The following is a 22,782-nucleotide window of genomic DNA, read 5'->3' on the forward strand; positions in this document are numbered from 1 at the left end:
CTCGGAGGACTTGAGTTCCAATCTCGGTCGAGGAAATTTTTTTTTTCGTTTATTTTGCTTATTGTTGGAAAATCTAATCGTTGGAATCTTGTCATTGTAGATATATCGCCTCCACTTTTGTAGCTATATGCTATTTTGGTTAGTTTAATACAATTTTCTCATCTGGTATATCTGTTTGAATAGTTCTGTTGTTCCTGCGTTATACCTTCATAAATGTTTGCTTGGACTTAGCACTGGATTTCCATCGCCACCTGAGATGTGTATACAGGTTGATTTTTCTCACGACTCGGAACTGCCTTATCGATTAGCTCTTATGATGGTCCAGTTACAGAGACTGCATGACCAACGTTTTCTTTTTATGCTCCGTAGAGTTTTACAATCTTATATACTCCGTAGAGATATTTTGCGTTCTTTTATACTTAGTACAGTTTACAATTATATTTTTGTTTCTTCGTATATCCCATTTTTTGTGTGTTCAGTTTAATGTCCGTAGACTTACAAAATTTCCTTAACATAGTAGGAGGCAGCGGGATTTGACTCCTGATCATCTGATTACAAACCAGACACGCTAGCCATTAGGCTAAACAACCGCCCATGCCACTGAATTCAAAAACCGAAAAATAACCAAAGATAGCAAAAACTAATAATAATACCGGATTGATTTTTCAACTACTAATTTTCAGAAATCAGGTGTTTTTAAAAAAAAGTTTAGAAAACTAAATAAAATTATACAGAGTCTGTACGATTTAAATTCTTCTCTATATTTTATACACAACGATCGTTGATCTGAACTTATTACATGTTATAAAATTCAACAAAAGTCCTCAAAACCAGAAATTTAGACTTTTTCAGCTCAAGCACTTAAATGAAATTGAAATCTAATAGTTCGCAATTATTCAAAATAAGATTTTGTAACTTCTACTGATTGGGAGATTTCATGAAACAGCAAATTGAATTACTTTTACCCAAAGAGTAAAAAATATATTAATCATACAAAGTAACTGGAAATGAGTTCAGTATTTTGCATTTAAATAACAATGATATCTTCAAACAATAATTGTCAATACATCACCTGCAAATAATGGAGAAGAGTCAAACTCTCTGAAAACTCTGATTAAAGCTTTATGAGTGAGGTTACCAGAGTTTTTCCAGCACGTAACTGGGCCGGACAAATCCGGGCAATTTTATATAAAAACCTGTCAAAATCTGGGCATTTTATTTCAAAATTGACGACCATAAGTCAGGGCAATATTTGGGCAAATTTTGTCAAAACCCAGAATTTACTCAACAAAAATCAAGAGAAAAAAATTATAAAAAAAGTATTATCAAAATTCATCGACGGATTTTCAACCGTATTTGACAACAACTTCCATGATTATTTTATAAAACTGGTTTCAAAAATTTTGTTTTGGAGGCATAAATCAAAAAAAGAATTAGATAAAAATTTGGTTTTTTTTTGTTTGATTTGTCAAAAAAGTGAATAAATCCGGGCATTTTTTTGAATCCCGTGCACCCGGGCCGGGTCGAATTGTTCCCAAATTTTGTATTCAATATCCGGGCTAATGCGGATAAAACCGGGCAATCTGGCAACCTAAACCATTATCGAAGGCGAGAATCCAAAATTAAGAGCTTAAAAGTAAAATTCAAAACCTTAAATCGGACTTCATTCAACCCAATGATTCAGTGTTTCAAATTAAAATCATAATTTCAAATCAAGGTTTGAGAAACAAATTGCTTTGATACAAGGATGAATTTATTTTTCAACTAGTGTGTATAATGTTATGTCAGTGACTTGATCAAATATGCACTTCACTTAATTGGATTAGCATTTTCCCCACACTGTTAGCACTCAATAAGGCCGGAACAAATTTCAAATTTTTCTTTTGTCACTCGGAGTTGGAACATTATGAGGGGGGATGATAAAAAATAATGCGAAAAACAAATAAATTGGAATAAATTGCACGAAAGCTTGTATACAACAAAATTGCATACAATATCATTGCACAAAATCTATAAATCAAGTGATTTTTTTATCAAAAAATTCAATAAAATCAAGAATATGAAATGTGAAATAACTTGTATCATTCAATATTTGTTATTTTGGTTTTGTGGTTTTTCGAAATTTACATAAAGTGCTTCAAACTTTATTTATTACCTTCTTTCGAGTTTTTTGGAATTTTCAAAGGTGGTTGAGGGGTGAAAAAATAAGAAATTGATATTTGTTCCAAGCTTACTTGTAAAGAAACCCTTAAAAAGTGAAATCTTACAGGAAAGTTTTATAATGGATGAACAATTTATGATTTCTTATCGACACCGCAGAGCATTAAAGTCGATAACGAAGATTCTGATTTCTTGAAAAAAAAAATATTTTTATTCTTTGGTTTAACCAACCCAGTTCAGTCACGATTTACCGTGACACTTGAAGTTCGGCAATCCGTAATATCAGTAAAAATATTTTAATAAATCAGTTAAAAAATCGTATGCTAGAAGTATATTAAACTATAAAAATCCATCAATATTAGACCAAGAACGGAGACGGGCTTATGATATAGCTCAGTTGGCAAGTCAGTTGCTTCCTGAACAGATGTCCGTGAGTTCGAGCCCAGAAGTAAACATCGATCACAGTTGTACCGGATAAGTTTTTCAATAACTGTCCGTCAACTGTAGCGTTGATATAAAGTCGCGAGTGGCACAAAAGTGGTAAGCCGTAAAACGAATATTATCGAAAAAAAAAAAATATATCAACTAAATCTGAAGACGAATTTAAAATTTTAATTCCGAGTCTAAATTCTGAATTTTTAGCCTTTATTCAAAATTTGAATTTAAATTGTAGATAAGAATTAAATACTGAAAAACGAATTTTAATCAGAGCCTTCAACCAGAAATCTCTTACTTGATTCTGAATTTATGGGTTTCAACATATCTGTTTTATATTATTTAATCGTAATTGAACTAAAATGAACTAAAATCTTGAATGAAGAAATTTTTTCAATTTTTTCAATTTGTAACTCATTAAACTTTCTTATGTTTCAATTCTGCATATGATTGAGGATAAAATTTCAAGCCCAAATCTAAACAAGTCGTTTGAATTTTAAATGATTTCTTTTCATTTTCCAAAATGATAAGTTTTGAATACCAAAAACCCATCTTATTTAAATTTGAAATGCAAAATTTATGGTGCGAATCCGGATTCTATTCAAATTATGATCCAAACTGAAAATCAAGAACAATGAACAGGGAACTTACTAGAAACTTTGAGCAAGTATTCGGGTCGGGCATATCTTGACCATTTTAAATGCACTGCATTTAAATTTTTGTTTGGTTTTGCAAGTAAAGTTAATAAATCTGTCCAAAATCTGGGCAATCTGGTAAGCTAAGTTTTACTTTTTTAGAGTTTGTTAGACTTTTTGAAGTTTTTATTTTGGAATTCAATACTCGGGACTTAATTATTATCAACTAGTGAGAATTTTTGAAAAATTGTTGTAAAATTTAGGACCTGGGATGAGATTTCGAGGTTTTGGACTAAGTTCTGAATCGAGATTGTTATTCTTGACTAATTTCAGTTGATCTTCAAAATTTGATCAAGAGTTTGAAATTTTACTTTTCTCTTGGCATTTTTTGACCCTCATAGAGTGGCGGTATAGATGATCGGAAAGCTAACATTAATTTTACATTAATCATACTCATTGTTATTCTTATAAAGTGTGCATTCCAGATTACCCGGTTTTATTTCTTCAATTCCCAATAAATCTCGAGAAACCTCAAAATTTCAAAAAAATAATAATTTTCTTCATACTTTTTTTTAAATTAAACAATACCCGGCATTTATTTGGATATTGCTTGGATGAAATTCTGGAATGTTAATTTTTAAATCTTTGAGTATTTTTAAGTAAATATGAATCTATTCAAAAGTTGCAAATTCCTATCCAATTATGGTTGAGTGTAAAGTTGATGCAAAAAACCTTGCAATTGTGTAAGATTTTTGCCCTTTATGAAAATGGTAGATGATTTTTTATATTGCACCTATTCTATACTGTAATTCATCTTTTAAAAACTGGAAATAACAGATTTTTTTTAATTTCGACAAATTAAAGTTGTTCTACGCACCGCCGTAGAAACCCTTAAATTTCATTGTCAATGTGGAGAAAATATTTTATACTCAAAACATAATGGTAAATTTGCTGGGAGCTTTTGAAATATATTCTTTATTCAATAAAGAAATTATTCAAGAAAGTAATGAATTATTCTTGTGGGCATCCCAGATTCTCTGACTTTATCGGACACACCCTGGTTTTCAATTTTTTCCTATATTTCTAGAACTGTAAGCAGTATGATTAAAGTTATGTATAAAATTGTCCTCTCAAGAGGTCCCCTGAGCCAGGGACCAGGGGCAATTGCCTCCTATTGCCGAACTCCCCTTAATCCGACCTTGGAATCGTGTAAAATCGTTGAACAGAATCATAAAAAAAAATAAATAAAGATAAAAGATAACTTCAAATCTTGGTAAAGTTTATAATAAGAAGCCCCATAAAACTTCTGTGAATAACTCTTTTAAAAATATATTTAAAAAAAACTTACCCTAAAAACCAAAAATCGGACTAGGCGGAGGTGATTCTTAGTTTAAAATATCACGTTGAAAGCAAATAAAAAATTTTTAAACTTATTATTCGCATAGGAATTTATGGTGTACCCAAAAATGACAGCGTTTACACCAGGCATGTCAAACTGGGGTTCGATCAATGCGGCCCGCGTAGCCCCGTCTTAAATTGTTCCAAAAAAAACACCACTGGTATTTATGTAAAATATTACTGCAAAAAAACTAAAGCTGAATGTACTGATTTAACTGATTTTGGCTGCGGCCCTCTACGTCATAGAAAATTTTTAATGCGGCCCGCAAACCTAAACGAGTTTGACATGCCTGGTTTACACAATAAAAAAAAGAAAAAAAATACATTCTACAGCAGGGGTGAGCAACCTTTTGAACCAACGGGCCAATTTAAATTTGAAATCTCGCCGGCGGGCCGCAGTTAAAATAATTTTTTTGTGATGATTATCAGAGTTTCACATCATTTTTCATAGCTACAAATTTTGGCGAGAACATAAGGAAAGATGAAACGAAATCACGTGCTCAAAAACAGTAATGCAACACGGCGTCATCACTTCCATTTAAAAATCTTCTGGAGCTTACCACAGTGATAACCAGGAGTGTGATTTTTTCCACAATTAAAAGTTTTTCTCAAAGTCTAGATTTTTTCTCCTACAAACAATAAAAGACCTGTTTCTTGTTCCCCTGACAAACATTAAGCCAAGTTCTGTATTGGATGTTGAGTAATGTTGTCGAAATTACAGAAAAAATGTTCAATTTCACATATTTTTAAGTAACTATTTTCAAAACTACATTCTATTTAAGAATTCTCATTCACATTTTTATTATTTTAAATCTTATTTAGATATCATTGAGATAGTATTGTGCGATAGTGCGAATTATAAGTGAACAAACGCAATTTATCGATGTTTGTGATAAATCTTTTATCAAATTTCTGAAAAAAGCAACACAGATAATCGTCTAAGATATTTTGGGTGGAATCACAGAGTTTCAGATATCTATTGTTTTATCCAAGGTGTGTATATATAAGAGGTGTAACGATATGAGAAACTCCCGATTCAGCCATTTTGATTTGGCTACTATGGAGTACGTGGAGTTTGTTTACCAACAAAGCCCTCAGCTTGAACAAATTTTCCGATGTTTACAAACAAACTCACTGAAACTCACCGCGCTTTCCTCGCCTACTTACTGACTAAGTCAGAGAACCTTGTGATCTAATAACCTTGGTTTTATCATGAACTAAAAATTTTTGTGGATAACTTTGATGCCGGCTGATTCATCTTGATAAAAAATCTAAAATCGTTCACCCAGACTTTATTATTTAATTTTCGTAATTTTCGTCAATATTCAGAAATAAAAAATATATCTCAAGTTTTTGGTTTAATTTTAGCCAGCATTTGAATGCTAACAAAACAAGCCTTTTTGACGAATTGGATAGAATAATTTAAAAAAAAATTATCTGCTGAGCATATTTTTAATCATTCAACTTTATTTTTGCTTGAAATGAAAATAGTAACTTTTCTAAAAGGGCTTCGAAACTCCTTTGATCATGTGTAGGTTCCGATTTTTGGCTGTTCTTCCGATTCACTTTAATGGATTTTGCTCTCAAAGTGGAAGGAGATAAATAATAAGGAAAAAGTATGTTGAGTAAAAAAAAATTACGTTATGCCAATAAACAATATAGCATTTATGCTTTGAACAGAACATTATAAACGCTTAAAATGCCAGAAAAAAGTTAATAACTTGAAAATTTCCTAACTATCCATTGTAGAAAAAAGTTATGGCATAAAAATTTGAAAAAGCTTCGCGGGCCGCACAAAAGGGTCTCGCGGGTCACATGCGGCCCGCGGGCCACATGTTGCTCACCCCTGTTCTACAGCACTAAAGAAAGTATTTGATAAAGCTTCAAATGCAGATAAGGTTTAGTATAAACATAAAATAGGGGAGATAATGCACCCGGGGCATAGTAAGCAATCCTTTTCTCCACGAAAGTACGGATATTCTCAAAAAAAACTTTCATGCGGACAGTTTTGTAGTTCCTATAGTAATAATTTTTCAGCAAAAAAAAATACTGCTTATCTATATAACAAAAATTAAAAAAAAAACAAACAACAAGGTTCTCAAGTGACGAAAATATTACAATTTTTGAGCACCGGAAAATAAGCTCTTATGATCGTTAAATCATCTTAATTTAAAAGATACGCACTACAAAATAATGTACACGTTGCTCCTCAGTTTGCACCATCGTTAAATTTTTGATTTTTCACTATAATCAATTTTAAAACGCGTATTTACTTTAACTTGTTGACTCGGCTTATAGAGCACAATTCATCGGGGAACGATAAGCATTTCATAGAATCTAGCAGTGAATTCAACTCGATGAAGTCAACTGAATTATAGAGCCACAGCTTGACTAGTTTACATCTGACGATTAAGCCTATTGGTAAGGTGTCGGAGAGGCAATCAGAAGATTCAAGTTCGATTCCAGGTCAAGGTGATTTATTTTCATTTACCATTCATGATCGATTACTTTGATTGTTGCATTATACGAATAGTTGCATCATGCGCCAAACATAGCACCAGAAACATAATGTATGAGTGTATGTGAATTGTTTGCATGAATGATGAAACAAGTCATTTTTAAACGTTTTTATTTACTTTTTCAAGTTTAAGCCTAATTTTTTTTTGTTTCGATTATAGTCGTTTTACCATCTTTATGGAATTCGTGACTTTATCAATGTTGCAGTTGGCGGATCGTTATTGAAAAACTTATCCGGTACAACTGTGTTCGATGTTTACTCTTGGGCTCGAACTCGCGGACATCGGCTCAGGAGACAACAGACTTGCCAACTAAGCTATATCACAAGCCAAAAAAGCCTTATAGAAATAGACTTTTTTATTGTCTGAACACGATAGCTGAACATTAAAGCTGTTTTCTATGGTTATTGGTCTATGACTTCCTTCTTAAGTTGGCCATTACGTCCTTATCTCCCCTAAACTAATTAATTACTTATTAATTTTGTGTTCAGAATTACTTTGAAATCAAATCTAAATATTCTATCTGTAGGTAACGTTTTTTTTTCAAACACAAATCTATGAAAGACTTATAAAAATGTGAAATTATTAATCAGAATTGATATTTTCAGGGTTTGTGTGTGTTTGAAGCAGGCTTCAGCATATTTCTCCCAGGCGTTTAACAAGGAGATGATAAAAACAGAGCCAAAATCAAGAGATTCGAAGAAGCCTGGTATGATGTCAGAATTTGTTCTCTCAAATTACCTCTGGCGTTAAGTAAAACTTGATGTTATTTTTCTAATTTTTCAGCGTTAAATAGTGAATGTGGTTTCAAAACTTCATGGGAAGAAAATGCTATTGATCTAATAAAATTTGAATAAACAAATTCTATTCAAATGATGGTTTAAAAAAAGACCTCTTAAATTTTGCACGAATTTTCCAATCAACCACACAATTCTGTACCGACCTCCATTCGGGACTCGCATCGCCATATACATAAGTTTGGGGGGGAAGAAGGGATCCGCACCAAACCGATAGGGCCGAAAACACTTTCCGGGCCGGCCGAGTGATGTATGACATGCAATTCAATTTGGCCCAATTTCGCTGCTGCCAGATAGGGCGGCTTCTCTCTCGTACTTGGATGCTTCGGAGTGATGCAGCCGGAAAATCCGGAATTCTCTAACATGGCTACCCACGCAACGCATATACATGGGCGAAAGTTTCACCAACTTTTTTAGGAACGCAAAAAAAAAGGGTGGGACGCAGAGGGTTGTTCGGAAGGATCAGCTAAGTGATGTTTGTGACGGACGCCGGAAGATATGAGGCAAAATGATGTCGTCGAGTCGCTGGCGTTTTTTTTTTTGATGGGGTCCAATCGTTTTTTTGCTATTGCTTCTATGCATGGTTGGACAAAAATTTTCAACCCAATTCAGATTGATGCGAACGTTGCTGTGAGGGAAAAAACAACACCAACACAACTTTTTGATGGTACCGGAAGCCGGAATAGACAAAACGATGATGTTGGACAAGCGTTTTTTTTTAGTTGTTTTCAAGAAATTTCCATCCTTTCCAATAAAACAGGCCCATTTTGATCGATTTCGACTGAAGTCGAAAGTAGGTTTTTTTTTGTTTCTTGAAAAGGATTTCGGTTTTAAACGAAGAAAGTTTCATTTGAGCAGCTGGTTGCGGCAAGAATTTTCAAGAAAAAAAAACTTCCCATTCAATTTCCGGTCTAGAAACGAAATTCCATGTCGACACAACAAGCACAACTCTTTCTCTCGATTGGAGGAGCAAAATGTAGCACAATGGAGGAGTTTCATTTCCGCTTTACCGATTTATACATTTATCTGCGACATAGTCCTGTGGAACGTCCGTTTCCGAAGATTCTTACAATTTTCCTGAGAAGTTTCCCCCTAAACATATGAGCAGAACAGAGCACATACGAGCAAGTTTATTCCGCATCTTTGACCATTTTTAGAGGGTGAATCGAAGACGAACAGAAAAAATGGATCGAACAGGTAAGCAAAAGTTTTGCAACAGCTTTTGCGTCCATTTTGGACTGGAGCCAGGAAATGGACTTCATATCGAAGGAAGAGTGAACTTTTTGTCTTCCATGACCTTGGCCAAAAGTTTATACCTGGCTCGAAATTGGAACGAGATTTTGTTTCCTTTTTTGACAAGGAAACTACTTAACGGAAAGTTTACGAGTTTTTGAAGAGATGACTTGAATTGATTAACAATAGATGTATTTTTTGTTGCCTTGTTGTTTTCATTAGAACCCTGAAATTTATGATATTTTTAAATAAAAAGGACTCAAGAAATATCAAATTTACGAAAAAAAAAAGGTTGAAGTTGGAGTTCGTGCAATTACTCACCTTGTAGATGATTGATTTTTTAATACACTCTTTTTCATACCTGTAAAAAATTTGAGACAGAAAAACATATTGTTAGTCTAACCGTCGGTATATCATTAAATTTTAAAGCAGATTATGTATACTTCGATGATTGAAAATGAATCAACATATGCATTTTTGTATAAACTTTCGAAAACTAAGTTAAAAGACCCATCGAAAGAAAACCAACCAACAAATCAACTAATTTAAAAAAAAAAACAAATCACTCATCTTGGTTTTTTCAGGCTTTCCACAAAAAAAAAACACAATCAAAACAAAACACACAACGTAAAAACAAAAAGGGCTGACAAAAAAGTGTCAATCGAGCTTTGAGCTGGAAAATGGGGGAGCAAAATCTTTCTGCTGATTTCCGGAAAATTGTCTTTCCAGCGGGTGGCATTTTTTATTCGTTTTATTTTCCTAAGCTAGGGAATCTTAGATGCTGACACTCGTTTTTTTTTACCTTCCAGCTCGTTTCGAAGGATTTTGCTCCCATGGTGCAGGTTTACTACAGATAGAAACTCGAATCCTCCTTTGCAAAGTCTCCATACACGTGTCGTGTGGTTGACTTTTTTTTTCAAATTTAGAGAAAACGTGTATTTGGTACATACATATTTTTATTTATTCTAACTTTTTTTCAATTGAATTTCAATGAATTACAAATTCAAAACTGATTCAAATTGTTCGTGTCAACAGCACAGAACGTTTACCAGTTGCATAAAACAAATCGAATTTATCCGTGCTCTTCTCCCTAGCAGCATCTTGGAAGTAGAAACTTAATTCGAATTTATTTTTATGTTTTGTCTGCTCTCTGATCTGTACTAGTAAATTTTTTTTTATTTCTTCTGTGTGCTAAAGGAGTTGCATCGCAAACTAAATCTCCTAAACTCCTGGAAGGAGTACAGAATTACGTTTCTGTTTGAAAGTTTTATTGAATTTAGAATGTTACGGGATAATGTGATGTTGATTCTTATTTTCATTGCTGAATCTGGGAATTTTTAAACAAAATCCGGGCAACCGGGCCGGTCCAGACTGTTCCCAAATTTTGTATTAAATATACGGGCAAACCCGGATAAAAACCGAGCAATCAGGCGACCTTATCTTAAGACCTATGAGTATGACATTTTTATTGAATTGACAATCAGCCGCGTTGAGAGGGCAGCTTGAGATAAGATTGAACCTTAAAGCGAGTTGAGAGGACAGCTTAAGGTAAAATTGAACCTTAAACCGAGTCGGAAGGACAGCTTGGAATTTGAAAAAAGTGGGTCGAGAGGACAGCTTAATTATCTAATCAAATTGAAAACAAAACGAGGAGCTTCAGATAAAATTGAATCTTAAAGTGGGCCGAGAGGACAGCTTTAAATTCTTATAGAATTGAAAATCAAGAGTGTTGAGAGGACAGCTTGCGATAAGATTGGACTTCGAAAAGAGTCGAGAGAACAGCTTGAAACTTAATAATGCGGGTAGAGAGGACAGGATACTAAAAAGCGACATGAGAGTGAAATAAGATTGAACCTCAAAGCGAGTCGCGAGGACAGCATGGAACTTGAAAAAAGCGAGTCGAGAGGACAGTTTAGTTATCTTATCAAATTGAAAATCCAGCGGGTTGAGAGGACAGCCTAAGATAAGATTAAAACTTAGAGCGAGTCGAGAGGACTGCTTGGAAATTAAAAAAGCGAGTCGAGAGGACAATTCAATTATCTTCAAAAATCAAATGAGTTGAGAGGACAGCTTAAGATAAGAATGAACCATAAAGCGAGTTCTGAGAACATCAAGGAACTTGAAAAAAGCGAATCGAGAGGACAGTTCAATTATCTTATCAAGTTGAAAATCAAGCGAATTGAGAGAACAGCTTGATAAAAGATTGGACTTTAAAGCGAGTCGAGAGGACAGCTTACTTTTCTAATCAAATTGAAAACCAAGCTAGTTGAGAAGACAGCTTGAGATAAGATTCAACCTTAAGCGGGTCGAGAGGACAGCTGTAATTTTATATCGAATTGAAAATCAAGCGTGTTGAGAGGACAGCTTAAAACTTGGAAAACTGGGTCGAGAGGACAGGTTGATAAAAAGCGACTTGAGAGGACAGCTTGAGATAAGATTGAACCTTAAAGCGAGTCGAGATGACTGCTTGTAACTTGAAAAAATGCGAGTCGAGAGGGCAGCCTAATTATCATATCAATTTGAAAATCAAGTGACTTGTGAGGAGAGCTTGAGATAAGATGGAACCTTAAAGTGAGTCGAGAGGGCAGCTTGGAACTTGAAAGAAGCGAGTCGAGAGGACAGCTTTATTATTTTATCAAATCGAAAATCAAGCAAGTGGGCAGGACAGATTGAGATATGATTGAACCCGGGTCTTGAGGACATCTTGAGATAAGATAGAATTTCGAAGCAAGTCGAGAGGACAGCTTGAAACATAAAAAAGCGGTTCGAAAGGACAGGTTAAAAAAAAGCGAGTTGAGAGGATGGCTTGAGATAAGATTAAACTTTAAAGCGAGGCGTTAGCACAGCTTGGAACTTGAAAAAAGCGAGTCGAGAGGTCAGCTTTAATTTTTTATCAAATTGAAAATCATGCACGTTGAGATGACAGCTTAAGATGAAATTGAACTTTAATTCGCGCCGAGAGGCTTTAATTTCTAATCGAATTGAAAATCAAGTGCGTTGAGAGGACAGCAGAAAGCAGCAGAAAAGCGGGTCGCGAGGGCAGGTTAATAAAAAGCTTAAGATAAGATTTTGACCTTGAAGCGAGTCGAAAGGACAACATGAAACTTGAAAAAATGAGTCGAGAGGACAGCTTAATTATCTTATTCAATTGATAATTAAGCGAGTTGAGAGGACAGCTTGAGATAAGATTGAACCTTAAAGCGAGTCGAGAGAACAGCTTGGTACTTGAAAAATCGAGTCAAGAGGACAGCTTAGTAATCTTATCAAATTGAAAATCAAGTGAATTGAAACGACAGCTTGAGATAAGATTGAAACTGAAAGCGGATCGAGAGGACAACTTTAATTTCTTATCGAATTGAAAATCAAGCGAGTTGAGAGGACAGCTTGCCATGAGTTCGGACTCCGACGCGAATCGAGAGGACAGCTTGAAACATGGAAAACCGGGTCGAGAGAGCAGTTGAATGAAAAGCAATTTGAGAGGACAGCATGAGATATTTAAGATTGAACCTTAAAGCGAGTCGAAAGGACTGCTTGGAACTTCAAAAAAACCGAACCGAGAGGACAGCTCAATCATCTTATCAAAAAGAAAACCAAGCGAGTTGAGAGGACAACTTGAGATAAGATTGAACCTTAAAGCAAGTCGAGAGTACAGTTTGAAACTTGAAGAAAGTGAGTCGAGAGGACAGCTGGTTGAGATGACAGTTCGATATAAGTTTGAACTTTAAAGCGAGTCGACAGCTTAAAAATCCTATCAAATTGAAAATCAAGCACAATAGAAAAAGCATATACTAAGAATGAAACATACAGCGTGTCGAGAGGTCAGCTGAAGAAAATTGATCAAATTTGATAGCGAGTAGAAAAGGAAGCTAAGGATTAAAAAAAAAAATCCAATATTTTAAAAGACAGTTTCGAAAACTGCGTTCTCTTATTTAACGAAGAAATTAAAATGAATCTGGAAACCAAGCAGGATAGACTAAACAGCTTGAGATATGAACGAACCATTGAAAGATTTGACAAAGCTGACTGACTGAATAAATTGTTTTAAATTTAAATCATTGGACCACTTGAAATTGGAAAGTGTGTTGAGAAAACAGCTTCTTATAAAACTGATGATCAAATGGGTTACGAGGATAGTTTGAAGGAAGGCGAATATAGATTAGAATTATAAACCATCGCTTGTGTGCTGAGCGTATCCTCATATTTATGTAAAAGAATAAATTTTCACGAAATGCTAAACTTACGATGAATTTATTTTGATAAGCATCCCAGCAAACATTTTTGTAGGTATAATTCGCAACAAACTTTGTTATTCGTTATATATACATACAAACTTTTAACTTCTAACTTAAGCGGTAAGAATTATACAAATTGGACGATATTCAACACCTTAATCGTACATCTTGAAAGTATGCGAGACTGTGCAAGTTTTATTCCCAATGCATGCAAACCGTTGCTAATTTTAAGCAATTTGGTTGCACTGCTTATTGCAGGGAGAACAACCAGGTTGTTTTCTCACTTGAATCCCGCGCGAGAGAAGAAAAATTCGCCAACATGGCGGACTTTTATCGTATCCGATTTATACCGACTTTAAGTAGCGATTTTTACGATCGATAACTTATTTGGTAGGAAATGCGATTCGCATTAACGCATTAACGATTTTAGCAGTTATTTCTAATACGATTTTGTAAAGTGTGGTTGACATTTTACAACTAGATAATGATTGGAAAATCATTTTTCACATTCAACTCAGAGTTCAAAGGTGTAGTCGTTAAATTAAAGCATCGTTCGGTAGATTTCGTTAATCGTGTATTAAATTAGTCGCAAAAACCTAGGTGAGGCAAATAGAAATTCATTGCAGCATCTCTGCAGCATCTCTGCAGCATTTTTTTACATTTTAACAAAAAACTGAGCAGTTTATAAAAAGAATTGTAATCGATTAAGGAAAAAAAATCATGCCGGAACCAAACAAAATCAATAAAACTATTGTTTAATGTATAAGGCATGCTCAGTTTCAGGAAATTTACAAAGTTGTTCTATGAAAAACTATCTTAAAGACTTGAAGAGAGTTATCAAAATGATCATTTTTAAGAAACGAAATTTGTTACCCACTCACTGGTCAGTAATTTAATCAGACCAATTTGACATTTGGACGATTTAATTTTTAGTTTTTTTTTCTGTTTTCCAACCCTGGGCCAGGGCTGGTAAACAGGAAAAAAAAACAAAAAAAAGACGCTTAAACGTCATTTTGTTTTGATTGAATCATAGAACAGTGAGTAGGTAACAAATTTTGTTTCTTTAGAAAGATCCTTATAAATGATATTTTTTAGTCTCAAAAAGTCAATAGGAAATACCATATGTTTTGGCAAATTGTTTAATTTTAGAAATATTGCAGTTTTTTCAAGAACCAATTTTCTTTTACTTTTGAAAATTGGATTTATGTGAGGAATTTCTTTATTTCGAAATTGTAGGCTTTCTTAACAAAAATTCCCTGGCCAGATTCCCGTACTTGCCCGAATGATAAATAAAATAAATATATCCCAAGTTTTGTTGGAAAATATCCTGGTTTTGTTCGGATTCCTTAATTTTTTTTTTGAAAATCAAAACGAAAAATTTAAGTTGCATCATTATAATTTCAACATTTTCTTGCCCAAAAATTATAATTATAAACAATTTTTTGGGAGCCTGAAATACAATTCAAAATCTGTCAATTTTATTCAATAAAAAAATAATGATTTAAATTTTCCTGGAATTTTATAAAATTATTCCGGATATTGCCCAAATTTTGTTTTGAAGATTTGGAGAACGTATGACCGAATTTTGCCAGGTTTTAAATAAAATAGCTCGGATTTACTCAGCCCAGTTACGTGTGGGAGAACTTCTGGCAAGTTCACCAGATTTTGATGCAAATATTACGACTTCAACCATAGATTAAACTATTTTGTTACTAAAAGGATTCTTTATAGGATTATATGATTGTAGGATGTATTCTCAAAAGTTTCTATTTATCACGAAAAACTATTTATGTTAAATAACTTAAAAATGATGAATCGAATAGTATTTAAAAATATTATTTTTATTTTTTTTATTCATGCATTGTTTGAGCAAAAATGTCATAGGAAAAAAATAGGTCAACAAACCTACCAATCCCCTCCTCTTGAGTCAGTTCTTCCTACAGAACTGTCTGAAAAGCATATTTGAGTATGTTACAAGGTGTCTAAAACCACATTTTAAAAAAATCTGTTGGGAAACAAGAGAGATATATTGGTTTTAGTCAGGAGCAGTGATGCGAATATCATCCAAAATACAGTCGGGATCGTAACAATCGCATAACATTTTCTAATGACATTCGAATAGATCTCAATGACATTGACGGTCATCCAAAAAATGTTAAACGACTGAAGAAAATGTTATTCAGTTTTGCAATGACAGTCGTTAAGAAGAATGTCATCGAATTATCCATCTTGATAACATTTTTGACATGTGACAGTCGAAAATTCTGTTGATCCTCTGACTGTCGAAATGACTTTTTTGGGTTTTAGATTGCGTGACTGTCATGGAAAAATTCAAAAATATGTCATGATTTTGACAGTCATGCCAATCTGGCCGGTTCCGCAACCCAAAAAATCAAAATGATCAGATTTTAACTTGTGACACACTCCAGTGACTGTAGCGAATAAAAATTGCTGGGACTGATGAGGGTTGAAAATTACAAATATTTTTAAGGCGAGAAAGTATAAAAAATGTCCACTACATCATATTATTTTATGTCAAAAAAATTATCTTTTCAATAGTTAAATTTAAATGATTAAATCCGATCCCTAATCGTCTGATATTGACTTATCAAAAAGTTATCTATCATAACGATAATTACCTTCTTATCTGCTTTTCACGAATTAACTTGAGCTTAAACTTTTCCAAGGTCACTTTAAATAACACCCAACAAAAAAAGAAAAAAAAACATGTAAATAAATTTTTGTGCGTTTACAAAATTCCTAATATCAACCTTTTTAAAGAAACAAGTCTCACTTATTTAATTTTAATTTTCGTTTATTTTCCATTCTTTTTGCAGAACCAAACTTTACAAATTCACCAAAAAAACCAGTAGACAAACGAGAAAAAGCCATCTGCAAAAGTCTGTCTGTCACTAGTAGCAATTCCAACAACTATCGCTTACGAAACGCGAAAAGTGGCACATAATTAGCTGAGCAACGATAATTTTTGCGCACCCACAGAAAATCCTCACCAAACTTACCCCACTCCGCACAAATTCTTAGTTTTTCGGTTTTCAATTCCGCAATTTTGGACTAGTTGGAGCTTGAAGGTTTTAAAGTTAGTCAGAACCAGACTCAACGAATTGAAAAGCTGCTGCAGCGCTAAACAATAAGTTGGGAATTGGATTTTATAATTTGCATATTTAAATTATGCCAGTGACATCAGCGTTAGCATCAGCAACGACGCCTGCAAGGTAGGCAATTCGTTTATGACCGCAAAATTATGATGGCTGATGCATAAAAAAGCTGGAACGCTTGTAAGTTTGGCAGGCCGCCTACAATAACGACGACGATAATAGCTGCTGGGACGAGGCCGACGATGATGTTGATGATGACGGAATCTTCGAGTGGCGGTGGCCATTGTTGGAATTCAATGGACGGCAACATTTGCTGGGAACTGCGACAGCTGAACCAGATCTACTCCATTCAGCACTACGAAATACGATGGAAGCCACTGGCCTAGGTCCCGGTGCTGGTCCGAATGAATCGAAATCACCAGCACGCCAAGTTTAGCTGCAGACACTCCACCGGAGACAAGAGGAGGATCCTCGAAAAAGATAACGAAAAAATAACAAGCTGCTGGAATTGCGCCCGAATATAGGCACCAGCAACATAGAAAAGCGGAGCCACGGGAAAAAACCTAAAGCAAAAGCAAACTCGTAGGCCGTTGGCCGGCAACATTTTCAAGCTTCCGTTCCGTTCCGCCGTTTCGTTCCGACAGCTGCCGCGTTGCAACCAACATTTCGTTCCAGTGATAGCATTTAATTGAGCAATCGTCGTCTGTATGATTTAGTTGCTGAAAAAGGATCATTTACTCAACGTCCGCTTTTTAACTGGCGAATCTAAGTAAGGCGCTAAGTACACAACGAGGGAAAAAACGAAAAAAAAGCAAACAAGTTCTTACTCATTTCGTTAGAGCAGAATTCAGTTTAACAGCAAAAAAAAGGCGCATCATTGAAGCAGAAAGTAAAAACCCAGTAAATACAACAAACGTTTCTGAGTTTGATGCTGGGGACAAGTCAACACAGCCAGGGACAGTTCCATTGAAAGGTAAGTTCAATATTTGTTTTTTTTTTCCCTAAAAACTGCTGTTCTGTTGTAAATATCTTAATTTTATGCTAAGATTTAGGAAGGTAGGTGTTTAATTATGAACTTATAACTTGTTATAATTATTCAACTCTCTTTTTCAACAAATTTCGGGAAAAGTTTGGATAAGGTTAGATAGTCTTAAAAAATAATATTAAATCTAGTACGAAAATCGAACGAACGACTACAATCTAACTGAATTTTTAAGTGTAACATTTTCAGAGATTTGGATCTTAAGTTACATGTGTTTTGAATAAACAAATGGAATGAAATGAAGTGGAATTAAAAATGAAATTGAAAATGAAATTGGTATTACGAAGAAGATAAAAAGAAGGATTTAATAACTCACAAGTTAGGATTAAAAGTTCGTCACTTCTAGTCAAACTCAAAAAATTCAGTACAATTATTTTTAATTGATTTCAAAAATTTCAAAAAGAATATTTTTGATGAAATTTTTTTCAAATTTCAATTTCTGAGTTTACTATAAAAATAAATATTTGAATTCAAATATGCTGTCAATCTGAAATTTAACCTGAAATTTGTCTTTTGGCATCTGCAATTTGAATTGTGAAATCGGAAATCTTAGGCTAAAATCTTAATTATGAGTAAGGAGCCTCAAATCTGAATCTATAATTTTACTGCTGCATCGGCAAACCTCATTCTGAATCTATTTGAAATATGAATTCTTCAATTTGAATCTGAAAATTTAATAAAGTGTAAAGATCTTAATCTTGAATTTAAATCTGAGTTCACAATTCTGAATCCAAAATTATATTTCATAATCTGTAATCTAGAACTTGAACTTACTATAATTTGTAAACTGGTATCTGATTTTTTTCTGCAATTCGAAATCCGAATTTCATGTTTCAATAAGAAATTTAAAACTGAAATTTAAAATCAGAACTCTGAAACTTAAATCTTGAATCGGAATCTGAAATTTTGAATCTTATTCTAAAAACTGAATCCATAATCTGAAAGTTCAAATCTGGAATCTGAATCTAAATCGAAAATCTGATATCTGAGTCATGAATTTGAATCTGAATTCTGAGATCTGAAATTCGAATCTGAAATTCGGTTCGAAATCTGAAACTAAGAATTTTAAATCGTAATCCCCAGAAAATCTAAATTTCAATTATGAAAGCTGAATCCAATATCCTAAACTGAATTCCAAGTTGTGTATTAATAACTTGAAACTTGAAACTTAATTGTTAGATTTTTGGCCTTTGAAATATTAAAAGTATTAAATAGGTAGGTACTTTTAGGTTTTTTCTTCAATAGTTTTTTTTCAATTTTCATCAACACCTTTTACACTCAGTAACAAAATTGTAGGGAAATAATGTTGAATTTCAACTTAAGATCAAGAATTATGTCCAATCATATTTCATAGATAATTCCCAAGTGCCAAATCCGGTGCTTATTCTAAAGGTTAATAAAGACTCGCAGTTGGACTGAATTTATACATATTGCTTAGTTGCTCCCATGTATCCAGGGCTAAGATTTGCAATTTACAGCCAAATTGTTCGAACATAAATAACTGTTTCCTTTAACTGCTTTCTCTCCCAAAATTTTGATAAAGTGTTTCTGTGTTCATAGTCGTTAAATGTGATAAGAAAATTCAGTTTTTTTTTCAGCTGAAAGTGGCTCCAGAGAGTAAAACCTCTCAAATCACCTCACTTGTGGCAGGGAGAGTTAGGCGATGAATTTTGGACATCGCACGCATTCTTTTCGTGCTCCGTAAAAAATTATCAAAAAAATAGTTTAAATAGTAAAATATTCGGAAAGATGTGCGTAGAAGTTAGCAAAAAATTGCTTCTTTGAAAAAAAAAATCATTAATATAACAGGAATAACAGCTTGGAAAAAAAAACTAAAGAAGAAAATTTTCGAATAAATTGATTTTCGGCGATTTCAGTCACAAAAAAATCTTAAAACGATTTTTATTTCTTCATCCGACGTTTCGGCATTTATTATGCCTTTTTCAAGGAGTCTATTTATATAGCAAAATTAAAGATGTGTTGAAAAAGATGTTACAATAAATGGTGTACATACTGAAATTTCTCGTTTTAATTGTCCAAAAAGTTTTTTGAATCTGCTAAACTGTCTAATCGGGAAATGTAAGTCAAGTTGTCTGTGGTGTATAACAAAAATATACAAAGTTGAGCTTTCTACTTGCATGCAATCTTCCTTGAAATCTGTTCTACTTACTATTGATCTGGTTGAGATGGATATAACACTTTGCAAGTTTTGAAAACGAAAACGGATATAAAAATGATTTGCAATATAATTGGTAAAAATTGGTTTTTTATATTAAAACTCGCCGAAAAACCAATATGACCAATATAAATATGTGCAAAATTGGTCAATTTTGTCAAATATGGCAGTTTCATCAATTTTGTCAATTTGACTAACTTTGTCAGTTTGCTCTTTTTTTCTCAATATGGTAAGACTTGTCAATGTTGTAATTTTTGACAATTTGTTAATTTGGTCATTTCGGATATTTTACAGAGTTTTGTAAACTTTCCGGGTATTGATATTTATGTCAATTATTGCCATCATGGAAAATGCTGTTTTTTTGTTTATTTTGACAGCAGGTAAATTTTGAAGCAATTTGGTCAAGTCTGTCCATCTTTTAAATTTTGTGAATCTTGTTGTTAATTGTGTCAATTTTTGTTTTTTGTGTCAATTTTGTATAAATTTGTAAATTTTCTCAATTTACAAATTTAGTAAGTTTTTTCATTTTTGCCATTTTTAATCATTTTCAACAAATTTGTCCATTTTGTTCAAACTTATTATTTTGACAAATTTTGTCAAACATGAATTTTTTGCCAATTTTTGTCACATGTTATAATTGACTAAATTTAACAAATTCATAAAAATTCCCGACCTTGCATAACTTTCAAAAATTTCAAAATACTGCTGGTTTTGCATTGGAGTAAGTGAGTTTCACACATAATTTCACTCAATTATTACTTCTAAATCCTCGTCCGTTACTTCGGAGGTTCTCAGAGCAAACGTTAAGTTATTTGAAACACAGGGTGTTGCATCTTTTTCTAAATTGTATTTTATTTTTAATTTTGGCTATTTTGGGGCACCAAACGCTGTGTTTTAAGAAAAGGTACATTAAGTTTATACTTATTTCAATTTTTTACATAGAAACGGGATTATACATGATATTCCAGAATCCAGCCATTCAAAAAGTTGCAAATTATGTTATTTATATAGAAGTTATGATTATTTCAAAAAACTTCTTATGAACAATTTCAATTCTAAATTTTTTTAAATTCATTTTGGATTTACTGCATTCGAAATTCTTTAGCCATAATTTAATGATTTAGAATTTAGAAATCTATAATTCGTTTATTTATCTGTGACATATGTATCCAAACAGCCTATAAGAAAGGTTACAAATCGGATTTTTATCTTTCAACGTAGGGTCCTAACCACTAGACGATCACGGCCAAGGGTTTTTATCTTTGAAACTTCGAATCTAAGCTCAAATCTTATTATGACCGTAAGAATTGAAGAGCTACCTACATGTAGATCTGATAAAGCATATCGGATGTGTAAAATAATATTACAATACGGCAGTCCTGACATATTTATATTTTATGACACTTAATATGTATTAACTTGGATTTCTCTGCTATTGAATAACTAGTAACAGTGCCACCAACTGAGGATTTTAAGATAGGATTCACATTTTTCAGAGGTTCAAAGAATATTTAAGATCTATTTTTGACTAATTTTTGGGCGGTGAATCGAAATATGCAATTAATTTTATTTTTCTCTATCAGCTTTCGTTTTTAAGATTCAAGGGTAAACTTTTGAAAATAGGCCAAAATTCATTTTAAAATTTGGTGCACATTATTGAAAAACAAAACTGTTTTACGCAAAACTGATATTGCATATAAAGGTTTTACATCAATAAACAACTTTTTCGGAGACCGCGAGTAATTTTGTCTTCTTAGAAAACAGTTTCGAAAAATTTTCTATTGTTTTCTCCTGCTTTGAAAAATATGGGAGATTTAATTCAACTTGCCAAAAAAATTCAAACCATATGAAATCTAAGATATTTTTCGTTTTCCTTTAATTTTCTCAAAGAACGGTTGAACGTCCCAATGATCGAAAACAAATTGCCAAAATAACCTCTCCAAACACACACACAATTCCAACAATCAGAAAGGGACGGATTTTCTTTTCGTTTTTCCGGTATCCCCTGTATCTTTCCAGCAGAAGTAGCACAGGACACGTTCTGCTTTGGCTGCTGGGAAACTCATTTTCACTTTGTCTTTTCCGTCCGAGATTGATATCGGTACGACTGTGGCTCTTAGGGGTGGAATTTTCTTTTCCGACTACCTTACCTTAACTTTTTTTTCGTCGGAGTTTGTTTTCCTTCTGTTCTCTGTTACCGGTGCAAGTGTAAGAAACGCTCCCATTTTGCTGTCAGGAAATAAATTACATTCTAAGATATGGGAGTTCTAAATTGAAGTGTAAATTTTATATTTGCTCGAAAGATAAGAAAGGATAACAACCAAAGCTTGGTTGAGGGTTTCTTTTCGATGAGTGGGTCTGTATCGATTTTTTAATTTTTTGGAAAATTCAACAAAATTCACTACGAAATCAAGGAAAAAATTGAAGTTAAAAAGTTTAATTTGAAAGCCTTTGAGGTTGACTGAAAATTCAAAATGGGAAAAATTTAATTTTTTTTTGTCTTTATTATAGAGATTTCTAACTTATGTTGGTTCGTTTCTTTAATAAAATTTTAAAATATTAAAAAAAAAAATAGAACTGTAATTTGTGATACACAAATTCCAATAGCTTTCTGCACCTCTACGGTCAAATTTTTCAAAACGCTTGCCAAATTTGGTCACATTCCGAACAAAAGTCGCTATTGTAACGTTTTCTTTCTGTTTCTAGTCTTTGTGAAAGAAACACAAAACACGCCCATCTGGCAAAGTAATTCAGCTTCCAGCAATGGAAATATTCCACCTCCTTCTCTTTCATCATTGTTCCTCCCCCTCACATTTTCCCGCATATTCTGAATACCTCGGACGAAAAAAAAATCTTTTCACAGGTAAGATTTCAAGGAGGTTTAAATATTTACAACCATATAATCCCTCCGAACGAACTGCCAAGAAGCGTCTGGATGGCGCATCCCTGCAGGGCCTCTCTTCGTATCTTGGCTCAGTTCCTTGGACCGCGGATTTGCCCGGCACAGATTGGAACCTGCAGATTAGATAAACCTGACGGGCG

General features: G+C 33.4%; 1 protein-coding gene across 1 annotated transcript in view; it reads left to right on the forward strand.

Moving 5' to 3' along the window:
- Positions 1-22,782, forward strand: part of LOC129753580 (transcription factor SPT20 homolog) — a 541,529-nt gene that overhangs the window by 459,960 nt on the left and 58,787 nt on the right. Inside the window, exon 3 of the mRNA XM_055749410.1 lies at positions 16,244-17,495. The gene's annotated coding sequence lies outside the window, so the exon portion shown is untranslated. The remainder of the gene's footprint in view (positions 1-16,243; positions 17,496-22,782) is intronic.

This window comes from Uranotaenia lowii, chromosome 3 (genome assembly GCF_029784155.1).
Source record: "Uranotaenia lowii strain MFRU-FL chromosome 3, ASM2978415v1, whole genome shotgun sequence".
Taxonomy (NCBI): Eukaryota; Metazoa; Arthropoda; class Insecta; order Diptera; family Culicidae; genus Uranotaenia; species Uranotaenia lowii.